This window comes from Eulemur rufifrons, chromosome 4, assembly GCF_041146395.1.
Source record: "Eulemur rufifrons isolate Redbay chromosome 4, OSU_ERuf_1, whole genome shotgun sequence".
In the NCBI taxonomy this organism is placed as follows: Eukaryota; Metazoa; Chordata; class Mammalia; order Primates; family Lemuridae; genus Eulemur; species Eulemur rufifrons.
This window is the reverse complement of record NC_090986.1, coordinates 2,677,539-2,702,122: the sequence shown is the minus strand read 5'-3', so window position 1 is coordinate 2,702,122 and position 24,584 is coordinate 2,677,539. Positions and strand designations below refer to the sequence as shown.

The 24,584-nt window shown below is 37.7% G+C and overlaps 1 pseudogene; it reads left to right on the top strand.

Moving 5' to 3' along the window:
- LOC138382895 (zinc finger protein 91-like) overlaps nt 1–24,584 on the top strand; it is a 326,121-nt pseudogene that overhangs the window by 148,879 nt on the left and 152,658 nt on the right.

The window sequence follows — 24,584 nt, the reverse complement described above, 5'->3', positions numbered from 1 at the left end:
GTCTGGCCTCTACCTGGGATTCACAAGGCAGGGCCAGTCTTGGGACTGAGTTTGTACAGAAAACCTGAGGGAAACATTTTCTGCATTGTGAGAAGTCAATATAGACTTTGGGAAGCCAGGCTTTACTAAATGAGGCCTTTCAAGTTTTCCAGATATTGCCCAGTGAGCTCTTACAGTTGTATGAGGTGTTCCTGTTGTAAATAGAATCTAGTGGCAAAATCTGAAAGTGTAAACAAGCACCTCAGCTGTGGGAGGCCAGGGCCACAAAATATTCACAGCCACGATCACAACGACAGCTTCCTGTACAGTTACTGGAGCAGGGTGTTCTTCTCCTTCCTCATACCTAAAAGTTAGCCGATAAAGGACAGATTATGTCACACCTGGATCCAGGATCAGCTGCCCTACCAGGGCATTTCCATTTTCTCTGCTGACGTCACACAGTCAGGCTGATTCTCTCCTGCCTGGATCAGCATGGGGACATCAGCCCAAGCTCACTGGGGACCCTCTCACCAGCATGTCGGAGTCTTGTGGACATTTAGGGGTGTCCTTCCATGCTGGGTTCAGGGTGACAGGCTAATTCCCCTCCATTTCAGAGGAAGAGGAATAAGTCATCCAGGTTTTGTTCCTCCTCACATAGAAAGAATCTCCCTTGTTGGTGTCCAGATTGGAGTTGCTGCCGTTTCCTGGTACTTCAGTGATAAACAAGGAGGAGGTCCTGAGACACAAACCAATAGATCAATGAGTTCTTTCCCTTTCATATGAGCATTAGAGGAACAAGTAAAGCAGGCATGGTTCCTCCTGTCGATTCTACAGCAAATGGTTAAATGGTTGAATTCAGCATCATGTAGTTGAGTCAAGAAAGTTCTTCAGACTTTTGCTTCATTTGGGCCATTTTCCTTATGTTGCGAGTTCTGATGTCAGCACATGAAGGCCATTTATGAAAAGAAGAGTTGTTTTTATTTGTCTTTATGGCTTCTACCTTGTTAAGAAGAAATATTTAGCTTCTAATATAATTCCAGAAAAACTTAAGTGTTTTGATTAAACTGCTTATAATTGTATGTTATAAAATGTATGAAGAGGCCGGGCGTGGTGGCTCACGCCTGTAATCCTAGCACTCTGGGAGGCCGAGGCGGGTGGATCGCTCAAGGTCAGGATTTCAAGACAAGCCTGAGCAAGAGCGAGACCCCGTCTCTACTAAAAATAGAAAGAAATTATATGGACAACTAAAATATATATATATATATATATATACAAAAAATTAGCCGGGCATGGTGGCGCTTGCCTGTAGTCCCAGCTACTCGGGAGGCTGAGGCAGTAGGATCGCTTAAGTCCAGGAGTTTGAGGTTGCTGTGAGCTAGGCTGACGCCACGGCACTCACTCTAGCCTGGGCAACAAAACGAGACTCTGTCTCCAAAAAAAAAAAAAAAAAATGTATGAAGAAAGCTAGGGTGGTGACTCAGACCTGTAATCCCAGAATCCTATGACTTAGTGTGGCCTGGAATAACAAATGGTTTATGTGCACAGTAGAGCCTGAGAGGCAGTGCTTAGCTAAGTGTTTTCAGCCCCAGTTTCCAATTAGGATCACGTGTCCAGTTTAAAGAAACACCATCACCGGTGCCCTCCCTGCAGATTCTATTTGTTGGGGTTGGAGCATCTATGTGGTTTTAATGAAATGCCCCACGTGATGCTAAAGTGAGTCGAGGGTCAAGCACAAGGGCTCCCAGATATATTTATGAAAGTTGAGTCCAGCCTTTGTTCCACAGGGACCTCAGAGAGTCTTCCCTGCATGGTTTGTGCAGTGCAGGGCAGCACAGCCCAGGCCACGTGTCCACTGCTATAGCACATATTGCTGGTGTCTGTGGTAGAGGAGGGCACCTGTGGGCAGGAAGGGAGAGAAATCACTCATTGGTCTCCATGTAGAAGCTCCATGTTGACGACTCTGTGATGAAGGACAGGGAAGGGTGGATTTTTTGCACTTCAAGGTCCCTCTGCCTGTGGGTGTAGTCATAGCAGATGAAGGGGCTGTGCTGATGCCTTTGATGGCACTTTATCAAAATGCACATATGATTTGTCCAGATACTCTCCCCTGAGAAAAAGTTCCAGAGAAGGAAGAGGAAGAAAGGGCTGGTTCTTATGTACAGGTCCCAAGTCCAGAATCATGTTCACTTGTCATCCTGAAATGTCCTGTGTTTAGAATGAAAACTTTTCTTTCTATTGGAATGTTCTTGCCTAATGAGTTTGTTTCTATGATTCTGTTGTCCATTTTTCTTATAATGGTCAAGGTGCTCTGAAAAATCTTCCCTGTATAGCAGAGCTTTCTATTCATTCTCTCCATCCAGGCCTCTTATGTGCCACAAACACTTCTCAAAAAGTTTATGAGCTGCAGTATAGAAAATGTTCGCTTTGTGGCTGTCAAACTTGGGATCATGTGGCGCCTAAGATTCTTATTTGGGATAGGGTCAGGTCCTTGGGTATCAGTGAAGAAGGGGAACACGAAACTGTTTAGGTTCCATATGGATGCTCCATCAGTTCTGTGCATAACAGGATGAAGTAAATGCACTCTTAAAGTGCTGACATTAATTGTCTAGAATAACTGAGAGTTTTAAAAAAGAGTAATTAGAGGAGACATACTTTCTAGGATGCCAAGAAAAGACTTTACATGCACTATTAGAGATTATAAAACATGGGAGATTCATGTAGCTTGAGGTTTGCATAAAATTGATGTTTCCTCATGATTAGATTCAAATTATGATTTACTTCCTTTGGCCACTATCCTCACAGCAATGATGTTGTGTCCGCCTATGTGAATCAGCACCTGATACCAATTTGCTCTGTTATAGTTGTTAATTTTATACACTTAGTTAAGGTGCTCTTTAACAGATTGTTCCACTATAAATTATTTTTCTCCATGAATACATACCTTGGGAAGATGTGTGTAAACCATCACATTGAATCTGGAAGTTCCACTTTGTTCTTAGATTCTCTTTCATACAGCTTGCTTTGGAAAAGGAAGGCTCTCATCTTTACTTACTGGTCTGATACACTAGGGTAAGCCCTGGCTCCACCACTTGGTGGATGTTTGCCAAAACATCTTCCCGGGCCAGAAGCATTGGCATCACTCATGAAGCTTGCTAGAGATTCAGGCTTCAACCCATATCTTCTGAATAAAAATCTGCATTTTAACCAGATCTTCCGTTATTGTTGTACACATTAAAATTTGAGAGGTACCTTCTAAACCACCATGACTTTTCCATCAGAGAAATATACACAACTTAATCATGTATGATGTAAATACAGCACTCAAAAATGTCCATGGCTGTTTGGGTGGCCTTACTTTTATGCTGCATTATCTAAAAAAGTAGTATCTGCACTGTTTTTGTGGCTGTTATACTATCCTCTTTGCACAGACTTACAGAATACATTAGGAAATACTTTTTTGTTAAAATTATCTTATGCAATAATCCAGTCACTCATATAAGTCCGAAGTAGTTCTCTTTACTCTCTCATTTCACCAGGAGTGAAATTATCTCTCCCCATGGCTCCTTGGTAAGTATGTGTGTGTGTGTGTGTGTGTTTTTTTTCCAGAAACTGTTGACATTCATGGACGTGGCCATAGAATTCTCTCTGGAGGAGTGGGAATGCCTGGACCCTGCTCAGCAGAATTTGTACAGGGATGTGATGTTAGAGAACTACACAAACCTGGTCTCCCTAGGTGAGGAGAACTTCAATACACCATTCCCATTCCACACTAATAATTTCACATTTTTTGTAAATTATTTTCTGGAAATTTCTGCTTTGCATGAATGAGTTTCTGATCCTTGTTTCCAAGAAAAACTTAGGGATTTTTCATATAGAAAAGAAAATATTCAAAGTGTTTTATCTTGACATTAATCTTAAATCTTTTTGAGCTGCAAATCTGTATCTTTCTCTCTACATTAGTAGTAATTGCAGAAATGTAGTGGCATAAAATATTTTTTCCCATACCTTGAAATGCAATTTCGACCACCAATTTTTGATTCAGTAGTACTGGGTAAAGGAGCTAAGAACCCAAAAATATGAAATGCTTTCTAGGTATTCTAAAGTTTCCATCAGGAAACAGTATTTGGGGATTATTTTTCTAGAGTTTTCTATATGTTCTCTTTTCTCTTCTGAGCACAGTACTAGATTGGTAACTGGAGAATCCCAGGAAGAGTCATGTGAATTTTTTCTAATAATATAGGTCTTGCTGTCTCTAAACCAGACCTGATCACCTGTCTGGAGCAAAAACATGAACCTTGGAAGGTGAAGAAATACATTGCAGTACGCAAATACCCAGGTAGGTGGGAGAGAATGAAGGAGATGGGGACAGGGGAGAGAGGTCCAGAATTTAAGGAGGAAACCAGACCTTAAAATGGGGTTTGGGAAGCTGTTCTTCAATGAAAATGATTTCTAAGAAGCCTGGGTTTCTTTCCCTTGGTCTCACATAAGGGCATGTCTTGTTTTTGTTTTTTAATTCTCTAAGCACTAATTCCCCGTCAGTGATCTTCCTTGAAGGTTACAGTGAGAACCAAAGTTCTGTTCGTGGCTTACAAGGGACAGCAGGATCCGAGTCCTGTTCTATTGCCTTTCAGGACATGATAATATCTGTGTATTTTTGAGTACGTCTCTGTGAAATAATTTTTTCATTTTCTTTTCACATCACATCTGAAACGTGTGAGTGAAGTTGTGATATTAGTACTTGGTTCAGGTATCCCAGGCACACCACAAACAGATGTGGTATGTTTTCTGCTTTATGGTTTCCTACCCTATGGAGGTTTTCAATGTAATTTTACAGGAAATTCATATTCAGTAATTTATCAGAGCTCTCTAAATAAAGGAAATCGAACGTTATTTTACTTCACAATTCTGGTTTTGTATCAACTATGATAAATAATTTAAACTCTATATGCCCAAATTCCTCTACTTTAATATAGCTTAAGGTATCTTTTTTCTACATTTCTTAAATATAGTATGTCTTTGGGAAGCTCAGAACATTGTTGAGCATGTATTAAGCTCCCACTTGTTACTTTATTTTTTAATAACTGTCATTTTATAGTTTTTCTCTTACTTAGTTTGAAGTTTACTGGAACTGTCTCATTCATACACACACACACACATACACGTGTGTAGACGTGTAACATTTTTTTACACATAAAAGTTATACATAATTATTGTATACAATATAATTATTTGACATTTGTAGACATTGTGAAATCAAGTTAATGAATATACCTATCACCTCACAATCACCTATTTTTTTCTATTGAGAACACTTAAGGTCTACTACTGTCTTGGCAAATTTTAGGATACAAGTTATTATTAGTCATGGTGTTATACATTAAGTCTGCAAAATGTATTCCTCGGGTAACTAAAAGTTTGCGGCCTTTGAACATCTATTTTCCTCTCCACAAGCCCTGGAAAGCACATTTGTATTCTCTACCTCAAACTTTTTAGCTTCCCTATATAAGTGAGATCATAAAGTATTTGTCTTTCTGTGTCTGGCTTATTTTAGTTAGCATAATGTCCTTCAGGACCATCTGTGTTGATGAAATGTCTGAATTATACTTTTTGTGGCTAAATAATATTCAGTAGAATATATATATATTGTGCATATATATCATATTTTCTTTATCCATTCAGAATTTTACAAACAGCTTGTTTTCATATCTTGTCAATTGTGAATAATACTGCAAAGAACATAGGGGTATAGATATTTCTTAAAGATAATTTTTTTTTTTTTTTTTGTAAGAGTCTCACTCTGTTGCCTGGTCTAGAGTGCTGTGGCATCAGCTTAGCTCACAGCAACCTCAAACTCCTGGCTCAAGCGATCCTCCTGCCTCAGCCTCCCGAGTAGCTGGGACTACAGGCACATACATCCACGTCAGGCTAACTTTTTCCATTTTTAGTTGCCCAGCTAATTTTTTTCTATTTGTAGTAGAGATGGGGTCTTACTCTTGCTCTGGCTGGTCTCAAACTCCTGAGCTCAGACATGAGCCACCTCACCCAGTCAAAGATACTGATATTATTTCCTTTGTTTGTATACACAGAAGTGGGATTGCTGGATTGTATGGCAATTCTAATTTTTCATTTTCAATAGCACCTCCATACAGGTTTTTGTATTGACTCCGTGAATTTATAACTCACCAACAGTATAAAGCCTTTCTTTTTCTTCATATGCTTGTCAAAATTTGTTGTCTACTCTTTGATATTAGCCATGCTAACATGTATGAAGCGGTATTTTCACATGATTTTGATTTTTTTTTTTTTTTTTTTTTTTTTTTTTTTGTTGAGACAGAGTCTCACTTTGTTGCCCAGGCTAGAGTGAGTGCCGTGGCGTCAGCTTAGCTCACAGCAACCTCAAACTCCTGGGCTCAAGCGATCCTACTGCCTCAGCCTCCCGAGTAGCTGGGACTACAGGCATGCGCCACTATGCCCGGCTAATTTTTTCTATATAGATTTTTAGGTGTCCATATAATGTGTTTCTATTTTTAGTAGAGACGGGGTCTCGCTCAGGCTGGTCTCGAACTCCTGACCTTGAGCAATCCACCCGCCTCGGCCTCCCAGAGTGCTAGGATTACAGGCGTGAGCCACCGCGCCCGGCCATGATTTTGATTTTTAAGTCCCTAATGATTAGTGATGTTGAGCATCTTTTCATATACTTATGGGCATATATATGTATTTCTTGGGAAAAGATCTTTTCAGTCTTTCTCCTATTTTTCAATTAGGTTATTATCATTATTACTGTTTTTGTCTCTTATCAGACATATGGTTTGCCACCGTTTTCTCTCATCTTTAATGTTTTCTTGTTTCCTTGTCTTCTTTGCTGTACAAAAGGTTTTTTAGTTTAGTGCAGTCCAACTTCTATATATTTACTTTTGTTGTCACATGTGTGATGTTGTATCCAAAAAATTCATTGCCAAGGTAATTATCAAGGAGGTTTTCCATATGTTTCTTTTATGATTTTTAAGGATTTGTGCTTTATATAAGTCTATATTTTGAATTAATATTTGGGTATGGTATACAAGAAATGGTGTAATCATATTTTTTTCTTGTGAGTATCCAGATTTTCTAGCACCCAGTATTGAAGTATTGGTGAGACTATAGTTTCTGCACTGTGTTCTCTGGGTGCCCTTGTCAAAGATGAGTTGACTTTGCATGTATGGAGTTATTTCTGGGCTCTCTGTTTTGTTCCATTGTTTTATTTATTTATTTATTTATTGTCATTTTTTTACGCATTTCTAGTCTGTTTCTATTACTATAGTTTTGAAAGTAGTTTGAAATCAGAAAGTATGAGGCCTCCAGCTTTGTTCTTCTTCCTCAGTATTATGTTGGCTACTGAAAATATATTGCAGTTCCATAAAAATTTTAGGATTGTGTTTTTTATTACTGTGAAAAAATGCCATTGAAATTTTGATAGGGAGTCCATTGAATCTTTAGATGACATTGCATAATATGGCAATTTAACAGTATTTATTCTGCTAGTATATAAACCTGTGGAATCTTTACATTTATTTGTGTCTTCAATTTCTTTTGTCATGAAATTATATTTTTCAGTGTAAATTGCTTTCACCTTTTTAATTAAATGTATTGCTAAAATGTTTATTATTTTGATGCTCCTATAAATGAGATTATTTTCTTTTTTATTGGAGAGTTTGTGGTTACTGTATGAAAACACAAGTGACATTTGCATGTTAATTTAATATTGTGCTCATTTACTCAGTGCAGTTTTTAGTTTAAAGAGGTTTTCTTTGTACTATTTAGGGTTGTCAATATTCAAGATCATGTCATCTATAAATAGTGAGTTTTCTTTTCTTTTTTATTTGATGCCTTTAAAAAAATTTTTCCCAATATTTTTGCGTAATACTTCCAATGTTATGATAGAATAGAAAGAGTGAAAGTGTGTACAATACAGCCTTGCATTTGTGTCTGTGCATTTGAAGGAGCAAATGTGTCATCCAGTTTTCATAAACCAATTTCGGCAGGTAAAGCTCTTTCCTTTTTGGGTCCACAGCCTGATGGGTTATCCTCTGGACTTGCAAAGAATAGGGGTTCTAGCTGGCTTACAAGGCTGCTTCTAGGTCAGCTTTGATGCTTCCCTTTAGTGGGTCTGTTACTAGGGGCTTGGACAGTTGTAAATTCTGTCTTGTTCCTGGGCAGACTGGATTGCCCTCGGGACTTTGATCTGTTGGGCGGGAAGTTGCAGTTGGGTCTGCATATGGTGGGGAGGTGTCAAGTATATGTATGAGTGTGGCTCCCGCTGAATATGTGAGCAATTTTCCCCAGGACATGGTGTTGGTCCCTAGGTGTGCAGCACTGGCCATGGACTGTGGCTGAGAGAACTGGAACTGAGGCACAGCTGCTTCAGAGACCACAGTGAGTGCCAAGGTCTGTAGGCCTGCCTCCATGGACACAAATGGACGTTCCCTGCAGGCTTCTGGAGAGGGAGGATCATCCCTAGACCATGGCTGGGAGGAGCTGAAGTTGATTGTAGAGTCACTTCAGAATTCTCAGTGGTACCACGTGGAGTGAGCCATTTCTTGGTCTGTATCCAAGACCAGGGGTTCTCAAGTTTACCACCTGAATGAGGGCCTGCCTTCTCAAAATGACCTTCTGTGGTCTTGGGCTTTAGTATTATTTTACAACGTCCTTCCTGAATCTCAAAGCTTTTATAAAAGCACTTAGATTTTGAGATGGGGGTCTCATAATATCACCAAGGCTGGTCTCAAACTGCTGGACTAAAGTGATCCTATTTCCTCAGCCTCTGAGTAGCTGGAATTACATGTTCGAGCTATTGTGCCTGGCTTTCGCAAAGACACTTTTGTCCATGGATGGCTGCCAAACTTTAGTTGCTGTGGGGAGACAGAAAAGTAGGAGACTTCCTATTCTACTATGTTGTTTATGTCAGTCTCTCTATACAGTCTGACTTTCTATTTTGTTCCAAATCAAATTTTAGTCTGAACATTTCTTGTTTTGCAATGATATATTATTGCATTAGTTTCTTAAGTTATGTCCTTTGACATAAGTTTATTGTGTGTTTTGTTTTGCCTACACATTATAATTTTGGTTGAAATTGCAGCTTCCTATATACACTTTATCAATGTCTGGTTTAATTAAAATACAAATCAGCCATATCTCTATTAAAAAATACATTTTTTTACCTATACATTTATATATTTGGAACCCTGATTTTATAATGTGTGTGTGTGTATGATAGCTTTATATATAAAATAAATCAGAAAATCTAAGTGTCTTTGTAAGAGCTTTGGGATCTAGGATCCCAAATATAAAATTATTTTTTATATATATAAATCATAGGTTTCCAGTGAATGAAATCTTGTATTACTATTTAGCTGTCCTTCTTTGTCTCTTGACAGTTTTGGGTTAAAGTTGTTTGTTTTATGAAATAGGACAGGTTTTGACTCAAAATGTATTTTGCCTAATATGACTGTGACTCTCCTGCTCTCATTTGCTTAACCATTGCATGGAGTGTGTTTTTCCATCCTGCCACTTTCAGTCCATTTTTTGCCATTAGATCTAATGTGAGTCTGGTATAAAGAGAATGTAGTTGGATCTTGATTTTTGAATTTCCTTAAACCCTTTTACTCAATTTTTTTCTTTTGATTGGGAATTTTAGTCTATAAATATTTAAATAATTGTTTGAATGGGAAGTGCTTACTGTTGTCATTTTATTAATTGTTTTCTTTGATTCTTGCAGGAATTTTGTCCTTCTTTTCCTTATTTTCTGTCCTTTCTATCTCACTGATTTTTGTAGTGATTTGCTTTGATCCTTTCTTAAAAATGTATCTCTATAGGTATTTTATTGTGGTTACCATTGGGATTACATAAAAGGTCTTATAGTTACAACAATGTAAACTTGTAAGTAATAACTCATCTTTACTTGAATACAAAAATTCTTCATTACATCTGCCTTAAAATTTATGTTATGGATGTCTCTCATTGTATGTTCTTATACTGTATATCCATTTACAGATGTTTCCTTCTTTCTTTCTTTTTCTTTTCTTTTCTTTTTTTTTTTTTTTTTTTTTTGAGACAGAGTCTCACTCTGTTGCCCGGGCTAGAGTGCCATGGTGTCAGCCTACCTCACAGCAACCTCAAACTCCTGGGCTCAAGCAATCCTTCTGCCTCAGCCTCCCAAGCACCTAGGACTACAGGCATGAACCAGCATTCCTGGCTAATTTTTTTCTATATATATTTTTATCTGTCCAGATCATTTCTTTCTATTTTTAGTAGAGACTGGGTCTGACTCTTGCTCAGGCTGGTCTCAAACTTCTGACCTTGAGCGATCCTCCCGCCTCAGCCTCCCAGAGTGCTAAGATTACAGGCGTGAGCCACTGCACCCAGCCTAACAGATGTTTCTCATCATTTTTGTGCTTTTATCTTATAAACTTTAAAGCATGATTAAAAGCATTTTCTGCACCATGATTCTAATACTGCAGAACTTTATTTAGATGTACTTGCATCTGTTTCCCAGACAGGGTTTCTTTTATTTCAGAATATTAAGGGGATACAAATATTTTTGGTTACATGAATCACTTTTGTAACCCTTGAGTCATAACTAGAGGTGTGCCCATCACCCAAATATTGTTCATTGTACCCATCAGGCAGGTTTTTGTTTCTTTCCTTCTTCCTCCTGCCCCCTGCTTGATTTCCACCAAGTTTTACTTTCCTCTGTGCACGTGTGTGTTCATCAGTTAGTTCCAATTTAAGAATGAGTACATGTGGTGTTTTTCCAATCTTGAGATACTTCCCTTAGGATAATTGTTCCAAGTTACATGTAAATTATTGCAAAAGGCATTAATTGATCTTTTTGTGGCTTAGTAGTACTCCATGGTGTAAATATACCACATTTTATTAATGCAATCAAAAATTGATGGGCAGTTGGGTTAATTCCACATCTTTGCTGTTGTGAATTGTGCTGAAAAAATTTTTGAGAGCAGGTATCTTTTTGATAGAAAGACTTGTTTTCCTCTGCGTCGATACCTAGTAGTGGGATTGCTGGATCAAATGGTAGGTCTGCTTTTAGTTCTTTGGGAAATCTCCATACTGTTTTCCATAGAGGTTGTCCTAATTTGCAGTCCCACCAACAGTGTGTAAGGATTCCTTAATCTCTGCCTCTGTGCCATCATCTTCTGCTCTCGTGTGCAATGTCTCTGCATGGATTCTGAGCAGCTTCCCCATGAGCCCAGAGGTCTACTGTGGGTGGGGGAGACTCCTCATAGTTCAAGCTGCCTGCAAAGTTTATTCCTCTCCTAAAAAGTAGTGCTCGTTCATTTCTGCTGTCTTCTCCTCTTCCCAGTAGTGTGCATTGTATTGGGACCCCTGGCTTAAAGTCTGAGTTGGGTGGTGCTTATAAGAGTCGGCTACACCTTGTTGGATTGAGTCATTAGGTGCTCTAATGGGCTATATGGTCATTCTCCTCATCAGTGGTTGAGGCTTGCAGGAAAGAGCCAAGTGCACAGGGGTTCTTTTGTGCTTGGAATAGGCTTCAGCCCCTTAGGAGAAGCATTTGACTGTCCCAGACAGTGGGAGGGGCCTGCAGTCCCCAGGGAATTGCTTCCTCTCCAGCACAACAGAGGAGAGTGGGACAGTGAGGCTGGGTGGGGTTAGGTTGAGCACGCCTGGGAGGCTTTGCAAAGTCTTGGCAGGGCTCAAAGTCCTATCCCAGGGCCCTGGAAAAGCTACTGGGAGAGGGGCCAAAAAGATCTATCAAAACTAAAAAGACTGCTTATGGGGGAGGGGCTGTGTGTAGTTCACCAACTGGCTCTTGGAGTGAGCTCCACCCCTCTCTCATTACCCCAGCCCTGAGGGGCTCCCTCCAGTGTCTGCTTGCAAATGGGCACAGAAACATGCTGCCCTCAGCCACAGTGGGACCACAGGCTGGGAACTTCGAGTCTGACAGCGTGACTTTCCTGTGGGGGTACGGGCATTTCTCCAGATTTCTGTGGCTCAAACCCCCACTGTACCCTCGCATCATTTTTTCACATGTGGGCTCCCTGGCCTACCAAGTTAGGCTCTCAAATCTCTCCATTGTGCCCCCTGAGAATTCACTCAAGTTGTGGGGGCACAGGATCCAGCCCGTGTGTCTTCTTCACTGGCTTGTGTCTGCACAGAGTACCACAGGCAGGGGACTCCCAGACTGGGCACCCCTGAGGCCACCACAGGTCCCCAGAGGAAAAGGTGTGGAGAACACTCTAAGTGAGGAAAGGTGGATGCCCTCCCAGCTGCAGTGGGTGGGACAGGGAGGAAGAGAGCCAGGAAGAGAGCCAGGACCCTGGCTCCTCCAGTCGCCCTCCTTGGAAGGCATCCTGCAGGAAACGTCCAAGCTCCAGAGCCACTCCTGTTCTCCACACGATTCAGTGGGTGCAGCAGTGCCCATGCGCATAAACGTGGGGAAGCTCACATACAACTCAGTAGCCCACTGATTACCACAGGTGTGTAGGAAGGAGAAATGCAGTGCTCCCTTATTCCTTCACTGCGCTCTGAGCCTCTTTGGGTTTGATTCTCACCAGTTTTTTCTCGTCTTTTTCTTTTTCTTTTTCCATTTTCGTGTTCTGCTTCACGGTTTCCCCCTGTGAAGTACGCAGCAGGCTCCGGCACCTCCTCCAAACTACACATGAGCTGTGCCCATTCCTCCCTTTTCCTTACCTAAAACACTTTCTTCCCTCTGGGGTGCTCCAGCAAGTGATGGCTCTAGTAGGCCCTCTGGCCCTCTCCCCTCTTGATTAATTATTTTTATATAATTTTGTGTTGTTTTCTAGCATCATTTCATTTTCAATGAAAGGGGCTTCCTTTGGCACTTCTTGTAGGGCAGATCTAGTGCTGACAGACTCTGTCAGCATCTGGTCATGTTGATAAATCTTTTTTTTTTTTCTTCTTTTAGGAAGATAGTTTTGCTAGATACAGTATTTTCTGCTGTGCAGTTTTTGTTCTTTAGGCACCGTGACTATATAACCCAATTTCTTTCTGCAGGGCAATGTTTCTGATGATAAATCCACTGGTTGACTCATAGAAGCAAGCTTATAGATGACACATCACTCTTGTGATGCAGCTTTTCAGATTCTCTTTTCTGTGACTTTCAAAGCTCTGTTTATAATGTCGTGGTATGGGTCTTTTTGTTTATCCTTGTTAAAGTGTGTTGAGCTTCTTGATTTCTATTTTTATTTTTATGTCCTGTGTGTCTCAGAGAAAATAAAGGAGGATATCCATATAATGCAGAAAAAACTTTAGGTATAATAAAGACTTCTATAAATGTATTATAAATTTACTATAAAGATATAATATTTGTAGAAATACATACTGTATTACAAAGTTTATGTGATAGATTACATCTGGGGTGAGGCAGCAAAGATGTCTTAATGCAGGGGGCATCAAGAGTCAGAAGGCCTGAGAGCTGGACTCAGTTCTGCTGGTCTTAGTTCCTTGACTTTACTCACATTAAATAGCCCTTCTCTACTGCCAGTTTTATTTATTTTATTTTTATTTCAGCTCATTATGGGGGTACAAAAGTTCAGGTTATATATATTGCCCATTCCCCCGCATCCCCCTGAGTCTGAGCTTCAAGCATGTCCATTTCCTAGACAGTGCACATCGCACTCATCACGTAGGTATGCACCCATCCCCTCCCCCACCACCATCCACCCCAGTCAGAACTTCAAGCGTGTCCATTCCCCAGCAGTGCGCATCACACTCATCAAGTAGGTATACACCCATCCCTTCCACCCAGCCTCACCTCTGTGCGATACCCAATTGGTGTTATTCCCAAATGTACACTCAGGGAAACCAGTTTGCTGGTGAGTACATGTGGTGCTTATTTTTCCATTCTTGGGATACTTCACTTAATAGAATGGGTTCCAACTCTCTCCAGGAGAACCAAAGAGATGCTATATCGCCATTATTTCTAATAGCTTAGTAGTATTCCGTGGTATACATATACCACATTTTGCTAATCCATTCATGAATTGATGGGCATTTGGGTTGTTTCCACATCTTTGTGATTGTGAATTGTGCTGCTATAAATATTCAGGTGCAGGTGTCTTTTTTATAGAATGACTTTTGTTCTTCTGGGTAAATGCCCAATAATGGGATTGCTGGATTGAATGGTAGGTCTTCTTGAATCTGTTTAAGGTATCTCCACATTGCTTTCCACAGGGGTTGCACTAGTTTATAGTCCCACCAGCAGTGTATGAGTGTTCCTATCTCTCCGCTTCCATGCCAACATGTATTGTTTTGGGACTTTTTGATAAAGGCCATTCTCACTGTAGTTAAGTGATATCTCATTGTGGTTTTGATTTGCATTTCCCTGATGATTAGAGATGTTGAACATTTTGCCAGACTTCAAACTATACTACAAGGCTGTGGTTATTAAAACAGCTTGGTATTGGCACAAGTGCAGGAACACTGACCAGTGGAACAGAACAGAAAATCCAAATATGAAAACATCCTCATATAGCCATCTAATCTTTGACAAAGCAGACAAAAACATCCTCTGGGGAAAATATTCATTATTTAATAAATGGTGCTGGGAAAACTAGATAGCCACATGTAGAAGACTAAAACAGGACACACAGCTTTCACGTCTCACAAAAATCAAATCACAGTGGATAACAGACTTAAAACGTAGGCGGGAAACTATTAGAATTCTAGAAGAAAACGTAGAAAAGACTGTTACAGACGTTGGCCTAGGGAAAGAATTTATGAGGAAGGCCTCTAAGGCAATCACAGCAACAACAAAAATAAATAAATGGGACCTGATCAAATTAAAAAGCTTCTGCACAGTCAAAGAAACAGTCAAGAGAGTAAACAGACAACCTACAGAATGGGAAAAAATTTTTGCATACTGCACATCAGATAAAGGACAGATAACAAGAATCTATTTAGGACTCAGGAAAATCAGTAAGAAAAAATCGAACAACCCTATCAAAAAGTGGGCAAAGGACATGAATAGAAATTTTCAGAAAGAAGATATAAAAATGACTAACATGAAAAAATGAGCTTCTTGATTTCTTAGTCCTTTTTCTTACATTTTAGAATTGCTCAGTCATTTGTATTTGTTTGCTTCAGCTCCACAGTTTGTTTTCTTTTATACTTTTTGTTGCTGTTTTAATTTTTCTCTATTCCCTGATTTGCCTGTGTTTCCATTTCACTCATTGTGCACTATTCAGATGGGGCTTTTTAATTTTCTCAGGTAATTTATATATCATTATTTCTTTATAGTTCATTTCTGATTACTTATTTTGTTTCATTTACTGGACAAGAATATCCTGATACTTTGTGTATGTTATAATCTTTGGTTGATATTTGGGGATTAAATAAAAATTCATCTGTCACAATCTTTATAAATTGGCTTTGTCCTGGGAGATTCTGATTTGAATTGCTTGGGATACAGATTCTTGGAGCCTCCCAAATCTATTCTCAGGATGTTTATTCTGTGGAATTGTATGTTTATTTTCCAGGTAAAGTGATTTTTCCATGTTTTTTCTTAAGGCCCTGTAATCATTCGCTACACCTATTGTATGCCACTTGTACTGAAGTCTCTCTGCTGCTGTAACAGTCATTTACCTTTGTTTGCAGCAAACCCAGTCTACCTTCCAAAGCACAACACTATTATGTTCAGCATTCTGTGTTGTGGGAGACACTAACCAGTCTCTGGAAAGGCCCCTATAAGTCCAAATACATATATATATATAATATGCCACAATTCTCTTTCTCATTTTGGGGAGAATCCAGGAGTTAATTTTTTAAACCCATATAGACCATGCTATGTTAATATTAGGAAGCGCAATCGTAGGTAAATGTAACAAACTTTTCTTCCGCTTCTATGTGGCTTTTGGCATTGTGCTCTCCCGGGATGGTGCAAACATTTAATTGGTTTTAAAATTCACACAGAAGCAATTTGGTCAGTATATTTTTTATTAATGTTATGTAGCTATAACTGTATTAGGGCCTGTGGTACTTTACTATGCTATCTTGATAATGTGCTTGCTATGATTTTATATGTTAGATTTGTAATAGATGTTCATCTAAGGCTGAAAAAAAAACAAGTGGGATAATTTGTTATTTTTATTTCTTTCAGCTGTGTCTTCTTATTACACCCAAGACAATTTGCCAGGGAAAAGCCTGAAAGATTCATTGCAGAAAGTGCCACTGAGAAATTATGAAGGCTCTGGACTTCATAATTTAAGCTTAAGGAAAGACTGGGAAAGTGTGGGTGAGTGTAAGGAGCAGAAAGAATGTCATAATGGATTTAACCAATTTTCAACAGCTAGCCATTGCAAAGTCATCAAATGTAATAAATGTTTGAAAGTCTTCAGAAAATTATCAAAACGAAATAGACATAAGATAAGACATACTGTAGAGAAAACTTTCAAATGTAAAGAATGTGAAAGAGCCATTAACAAATGTTCACACCTTACTGTATATAAAAGAATTCATACTAGAGAGAATCATTACAAATATATAGAATGTGGCAAAGTCTTCAAATCTTGCTCAAGCCATTATAATCATAAGTCAAGTCATGCTGAAGAGAACCCCTGCAAATGTGAAGAATGTGGCAAAGATTTTAAGCAGTTTTCAAATCTTAATATACATAAGAGAATTCATACTGGAGAGAAGCCCTACAAATGTGAAAAATGTGGCAAATCCTTCATCCACCATTCAAAACTGACAACACATGAGGCAATTCATACTGGAGAGAAACCCTACAAATGTGAAGAATGTGGAAAAGCTTTTATCCAGCGTTCAACCCTGACCAAACATAAAGCAATTCATACTGGAGAGAAACCCTACAAATGTGAAGAATGTGGAAAAGCTTTTATCCAGCGTTCAACCCTGACCACACACAAGGCAATTCATACTGGAGAGAAACCCTACAAATGTGAAGAATGTGGAAAAGCTTTTATCCACCGTTCAAACCTGACCACACATAAGGCAATTCACACTGGAGAGAAACCCTACAAATGTGAAGAATGTGGCAAAGCTTTTATCCAGCGTTCAAACCTGACCACACATAAGACAATTCATACGGGAGAGAAACCCTACAAATGTGAAGAATGTGGCAAAGCTTTTATCCAGCGTTCAACCCTGACCACACATAAGAGAATTCATACTGGAGAGAAACCCTACAAATGTGAAGAATGTGGCAAAGCTTTTAAATCATATTCAGAAATTACTGTTCATAAGAGAATTCATACTGGAGAGAAACCGTACAAATGTGAAGAATGTGGCAAAGCTTTTATCCAGCTTTCACACCTGACCACACATAAGACAATTCATACTGGAGAGAAACCCTACAAATGTGATTGATGTGGCAAAGCCTTTACCCAGTGCTCTTACCTTACTCTACATGACAGAATTCATACCTGAGAAAAATCCCACAAATGTAAACAATGTGGCACATACTTTAATAACTGTTCACATATTACTTGACAGGACAGGGGTCATACTGGATAAAAGCTGTATAAATGTAAAGACTGTTGAAACACCTTCCACAAAATAAAAGTCTTAGAGTGCACCATGGTATTGATACAGGGAAAAAATTAGAAGTATAAAGACTGGTGCAATACATTTACTTATATCGCAGATCTTATTTATTGTACACAGAATTCATACTGGAGGGTAAACCCCTAACAATTGCTTAAACTGTATTGAACTTCACAGTATTTGGACTAGAGAGAAGCTCTACAAATAAAATAAATGTGGAAAACTCTTGGTTCAAAAAATATGCCTTTGGAAACATCAGCATTAATATGAAAACATATATTACAGATACAAGAAATCTGAAAAAATGTAATCATAAATTAAGTCTAAATAAGCATCAGAGGATTTAGAGTAGAAAGCACGAAGGCACTAGCACTTTCAGACATTAAAGCGGAGAGTTGATTATGAAGAATAATCCAAAGTTAAAATAGATAATTTATTTGTATGTAGGCTTACATAGAGCAGAAGGTCGATTTTTGGAGGGTTATAATTACACTCAAATTATGCTATTTTGCATTGAAATGATTTTAGATGGTTTAAAAATTAAATATTGATGTAGTTCAACACTCAAATCACTTGCTACTATGCTTTCATTCCTATTCTTTCTGTGAAAGGATGTGGCTAACTTTTGCTGCATCAGAGCTATGCAAGAACTTTCTAAATTATGTAGACATCATTTTTGTACCCTTTCAAGGAATATAAAGGACACCAAGATGTAATATTCAGTAAGAAAATCTAAGTGGAGAGGCTCTTTGTGATCCAGCCAGAACACTGTTTTAAGTAATCTCTATGGTTGGATTTTTATGTAATATTCTGCTGAGGACATTTTCAACTTTAGCAGTAAATTGTTTTACCAATTGTATATTAAGTAATAGAACAAAGTAGATTTTGAAATGCTGTTACTAAGACTATGTGTGATCTTAATTTGTTTTAATAAAAGAAAATTGTTTTTAATGTGTTACATGTTGTGTATTGAATGATGTCTTAACCTTCCACCGAGATTTACCTAGTCCACTTTATTCAAAGTCCAGCTAACAAATGTAAACAGTATAATATTGGGTAACATAGTGGAACATAACATTACTAATGAGCTTTTTTGCAGAGCTTTAAGCTTCAGTTACTTTGAAAAATATTGCTTCCATAACTTATAATTTTATTCTTTTTCTTGTTGTTTGCAACTATAAAGGGCCATTAAAATGATTATAATGAGATTATATAGGAGTGTAATCAAAGGCCATACATTGCTGAATAATGAATGACCATTTACAAATTTTAATTGTACATTTTTCTTTGAATGTGCAACCTCCCTGGCCTGAAAACTCCATATAGACTCTATAGATAACTTTAAGTGCAGAATGATGGAGGAAGTAATTGTGTTTGTGTGTGTACCTGTTTTGAGAAGGAAAGAAAAATATTGGAATAAAACAGGTAATTAAAAAAAATGTTGATAATTTACTACCAAACTAGAAGCCTCATAGATTCTGAAAGTAAATATATTTTCTCTGCTTTGAATTTAATTTTTCTAAAATCTTAGGGGTCCTTGTTGTGAATCTCCCCATGTAAATCCTCTGTTTTCAAATGCCTGTTGTTCATGCTACATCAAAAAAATTATTGTTCTAAAAGTTAAGAAATATTATTCATATGACTCAGGGATTATACAAATAATTTCTCTGAAATTTAATTGTCTTCCCAAAATATTTTGAAGATGTAATGCCATAGTGAGTATACTAAGTTAAATTGTATTAATTAGTAAATTTTATTTTTTTATTTTCAAATGGTGAAATTTGTTTAAGCCAACTTCTCTTTAGTTGCTGTCTTTTTCACTTTTTGTAATTGACATAATTGAGTTGATAGACTATTCGGCCAATCTAGATAAACACTGAAGAGGCTTCATAAGTCATCGAGTTGTTTTGACATTTATTGGAATGAAAAAACAAGACAGCGCTAGGTGAATAATAGATGTTACATATTTAGCATTGAGTATTTCTGTTGAAGGGATTTTGTGGCTCCAGGTAAGATATTCAAAACAGCCAGGTGAAGAAATGACATTGATTCTGCATGTGCAGAGAGATCACTTGTTTAGAGGCTGCAAAATTTGCTGTCTGAATTTAGAAAGGGGAATTCTGCTTCTTTTCATTTCCTAATTGTGTCCAGTTTCTTTCTGTGTGTCTATGTTCACCCCCAGCTACACATGCACCTCAGTCCTTCTTCTTTGCCTGTTCTATGGCTACAGCTTTCTCACCGTTCTCCCCACCCCAGGTCATTTCACACAGTACTGTATAAGTTCTTATGAGACCTTAGGATTTTTTTCATGTGTTCAATTTTTTTTTTATGTGGAGAATTTGCGACAATTTATAGGTTATAAATGCAACATTTTGATCACTTAAGTAAGCTAAGGAGGATTCAGAGGCCATGGACAAGAGGGTTAAGTCAATCAGTTAGCATTCTTTGTCTTTGTTTGTAAAAGGAAGATGTTACTAGATCCTAACACAAAATGTGGTAAATATAAAATTACTTGTATTAGGTAAAGTATTATTAGGAGTGAGCCATATATTGTGAATGCTATGTAAGGAAAAATAACAGTTCCTAAATATCCTAAGAGAAAGCATTTCTTAGAAATAAATTCTGAATGAAAGATAATGGTAACTGTTGAATTTTGAAATTAATTTTTTAATGAAATACTTTAGCAAAACTTATGTTTATAGGGAGAATCTTTTATTTTTGAGTGTGTATACCAAGTATTGGACAGTAATAAAATGACCTGTATGGATTTAAAATTTGGAATAATCTTTATTTCAGATTGATATTGCAATCTTGAGAAATCTTTCACTCTTATATTATTATATCTTCCTTTATTTTAATGGGTACATTTCACAGTGTGCTGTTTTCATTCTTAATCACTGAACCATAGTCAACTATTTCGTCATTGTCTCTAGAAAAATCTCAGAGATCACGGCAGGGTTTTGGATTAAAACATCTTCTCAGTGATTTTGGATGCAAATTTGTTTTTCATGTTCACAGTGTGACCAGAGACGGAACCATTGGCACCACCTGAGTCTTACATGGCTTCCATACCATCCCCATCAGCACAAGGAACACTATGAACCACACGTTTCAAGTGCATTGGCCACTGCCATTTTTTAATACTAGTTTCTGAACATAAGGTAAATATCAGAGTCCCTGTACTTACGACCAAGAAATGGAATAACAAAAAGATCACAAAAACTACATTTTTTGATGGAGTTTAGCTAAGCTTATGACAAAGGCACAGATGGAATATTTAGAATATTTCCAGTATTCCACAATTTTTCAACATTTAGTTTTAAGTTTGCAGATACTATTTATGTATTTCTTATGTAAGACATGATGTTTTCAAGTATATATACATTATTAAATACTTAATTCTAGCCAATTAACTAGTATTGTGCCTCACATGTTATTTTTGTGGTGAGAACGCTTAACATCTAGTGTTTTAGCATTTTTTAAATATACATACACATTATGTCATAATTAACTATTATCACCGTGCTTTACAGTAGCTCTCTTGAACTTAATCCACCTAACTGTAATTATGTATCTTTTGACAGTTATCTCCTCAAGCTCCCATCCTTCCTACAAACTCCAGCCTCTGGGAATGTCATTCTACTCTCTACTTTAATGAGATCAACTTGTTTAGATTACACATGTGAATGAGATCGTGAGATACTTCTATTTCTCTGCCTGTCTCACTTCAATTAACATGTTCTCCAGGTTCATCCATTTCATGGAAAATGACAGGATTTTTATGTCTAATATTCCATCATATATGTATACATATTACACACATACACACTTTCTTTATCCATTCATTTGATTATGGACACTCAGGTGAATTCCATATCTTGGCTATTATAAATCAGACTACAATAAATGTGATAGTACAGCTGTTCCTTCAGCTGTACCATTCTTCTATTTCTGGATGTATACTTAATTATGCTATTGGTATGTCACATGGTAGTTTAGGTTTTTTTTAACTTTTGAGAATTCTCCTAACTTTTTTCCATAAGGTTGCATTGATTTACAATCACACCAACAGCTTGCAAGTGTTTCCTTTTCTCCAGATTTTTACCAACACTTATCTTTTCTATTTTAATGATAGTCATTTTAACAAGAATGGATTGATATGGTGGTGTAGATTTGCCTTTCCCTGATGATTACTGATGGTGGACAATTTTCTTACATCTGTTGGCCATTTGTATATCTTATTTTGAGTAATGTCTATTTAGGTCTATTGCCTATGTTGAAATAATTACTCAATTTTTGTTGTATAGTTGAGTTTCTCATATATTTTTGATATTAACCCCTTGTCAGGTATATAATTTACACATATTTTTCCCATTGATAAGTTGTGTAATCATTCTGTTGTTTCTACTGGTGTTGTGTAGAAATGTTTTAGTTAGTAATCCCATTTGCCTGTTTTTACTTGGTACCTGTAATTTTGAGGTTAAATCCAAAAAATCATTATCTAGATCAATGTAATAAAGCTGTCATGTTAAATTTTCTTGTAGTAGTTTAAGAGCTTCAGGTCTTACATTTAAATCTTTAAAGATTTTTGAGTTAGTTTTTGTATATGGTATGATGTGAGAGACTCATTTCATTGCTCTGTGTCTGGATATCAAGTCTTCCCAACAAAATTGATTGAAGAGACTGTTCCTGTCCCATTGTGTTTTCTTGTCACCTTTGTCTAAAATCAGTTAACTGTAAATGCACAAATTTATCTCTGAGTTCCCTATTCTGCTCCATTATCCTATGTGTCTGATTTTATGCCAGTATCATACTCTTTGGGTTACTATCGGTTTGTAGTATATTTCAAAACCAAGTACTGTGAAATCTCTAGCTCTTTTATCCCCCCACTCCATTGCTTATACTATTGAGGATCTTTGTTGGAATCATATATATTTTTAGCATTTTTATTTCTTTGAAGTATGTCATTGGTATTTTGATTGGGATTGCATTGAATCTGTAGATCATTTTCTGTAATATAAACATTTTGGCAATATTATTTTTGCTAATCCATGATCAGGGATATGTTTCCATTTGTTTGTGTTTTCTTATATTTCTTACTTAGTTTTCTTTAGTTCTCAGGGTAGAGATATTTCATCTTTGTCATGAAAATTATTTCTAAGTTATTTTTTCATAGTTATTGTAGATGGGATTATTTCCTTGATTTCCTTCACTGATAGTTTATTTTTAGTGCATATGAGTGCTAGTGAGTTTTACATGTGGATTTTGTGTCCTGAAAATTTACTGAATTTGTTTATTAGCTCTAACAATTTTTTGGTGAAATCTCTAAGGTTTTCTACATATAAGATTATGTGATCTGCAAACAGGGACAATTTACCTCCTTCCTTTCCAATCTGGATGCTTTTTATTTTTTCTTTAATTTTTCTGTCTTGGACATCCATTATTGTGTTGACTAGAAATGGCAAGAGAGAAAAGCGTTCACTTGTTCAAGCTCTTAGAGGAAAACCTTAGAACTATTGCCATTTTGTTAGTATGCTAGCTGTGCGTTTGTGATACATGCCCTTCATTGCATTGGGGTACATTTGTTCTATTCCTAATTTGTTGAGAGACAATATGATGAAGGGATGTTGAATTTAGTCAAATCCTTTTTTGCATCTATTGAAATGTTATGGTTGGTCCTGGGAACGGTCATCCTTGTCAGAATCTGGGGGGATGCTTGCAAACCTGGAGCAGTCATTGAGGGCATCACGTCTCACATTCTGTTGATATGGCTTCCTTATGCAGTCTATTGTTAGTGTCTTACTCCCCAGATAATATTGAGGCTCAGGGATTTTCATTTCCTTTGTTTACTAAATTATTCCAAGGATCTAGAAAAGTGGCTGCACAAATAAAGTACTTTACAAATGCGAAAACAAAAAAACAGATTTGCTCTGTTTGTGCTTTTGTAAACATAGAGAAACATAGACCATTGAGACATGAGGTAGAGGGCTTCAGTGAGGGGGAGAAAAAATAATGCAAATGAACAACCACATCATGCCCTGAAGCCTTTCCACAGAGCCAGGCACTAGGGACCTGCTTGTGATGTCTTAGTCCATTTAGTCACTACAAAATCCCTGTGAAGTTCATGTTTTAATCACCCCACTTTTGAAAGGAAAAAGTGAGGTTCAGAGAACTGCAGTGGTATCCTAGTAACACAGCTAGTAGGTGGCAGAGTCACCACTGTACCTTGGAGAGAATAGATGCTCACCTGCTAAACAGTTGCTCCAGGAAATGTGGGATGGTGGCAAAGTCCCAGTGTGAGCCCCAGAAGGCGGTGAAAAAGGAGATAGTTCAACCCTGGCAGGCTAGGGAGTCCACCAGTATCTGCTTTGTGTCTCACTGGAAATTCCACATTCTGGCCACCTCTAGGTTCAGGAAAGACTCATTTTCATATTAGGGAGGATAACAAGATATATGTGGTCAGTGACAGCACCACAAGCTAGCAGAGGTTTGGAGTCTGGAGCGCAAACCAGGAACACTTTAGGGACTTGTGCATATTAAGAACATGGGTTTTCATGGTGAAAAATATTTCTCCGGTTTCAAAGTAAAATTTCATCTGAGAGTGAAAAATAATTAACCTATTAATACTGAGACAGTATAGGGAAGGCCTTGGCCTCACTTCTGACCAAGGGAGGCAAAAAGGGACAGCATGGCCCAGCCTAATTAGCTGTAGAAGACAAAAAACAAACAAAAAGACAAATGACCTTTTAGCCACTAGAACTCAGCGCATACCCATATAAGGAGGGAGGCCGGATAATCTGTCTCTTGGGTAATGTTTTTTTCAAGACCACTTAAACAAGATGCTGACATTAGATGAAGAACCTCTCTGCAAAGAAACCAGATATATCCAGATCTAAGCACCTCAAGCCAAAAAGGACCCCCACATTCAACTTGCCTTGATTGTTACTCATTTTATTCCCATTTGAATGCTAAAAATCACACCCAAGATTGGAGATTTAACATGTTAATTGGACATACAATGGAAGAAGAAGCATGTAATAGAGCTACAGGGGCACAAGAAAATCTTC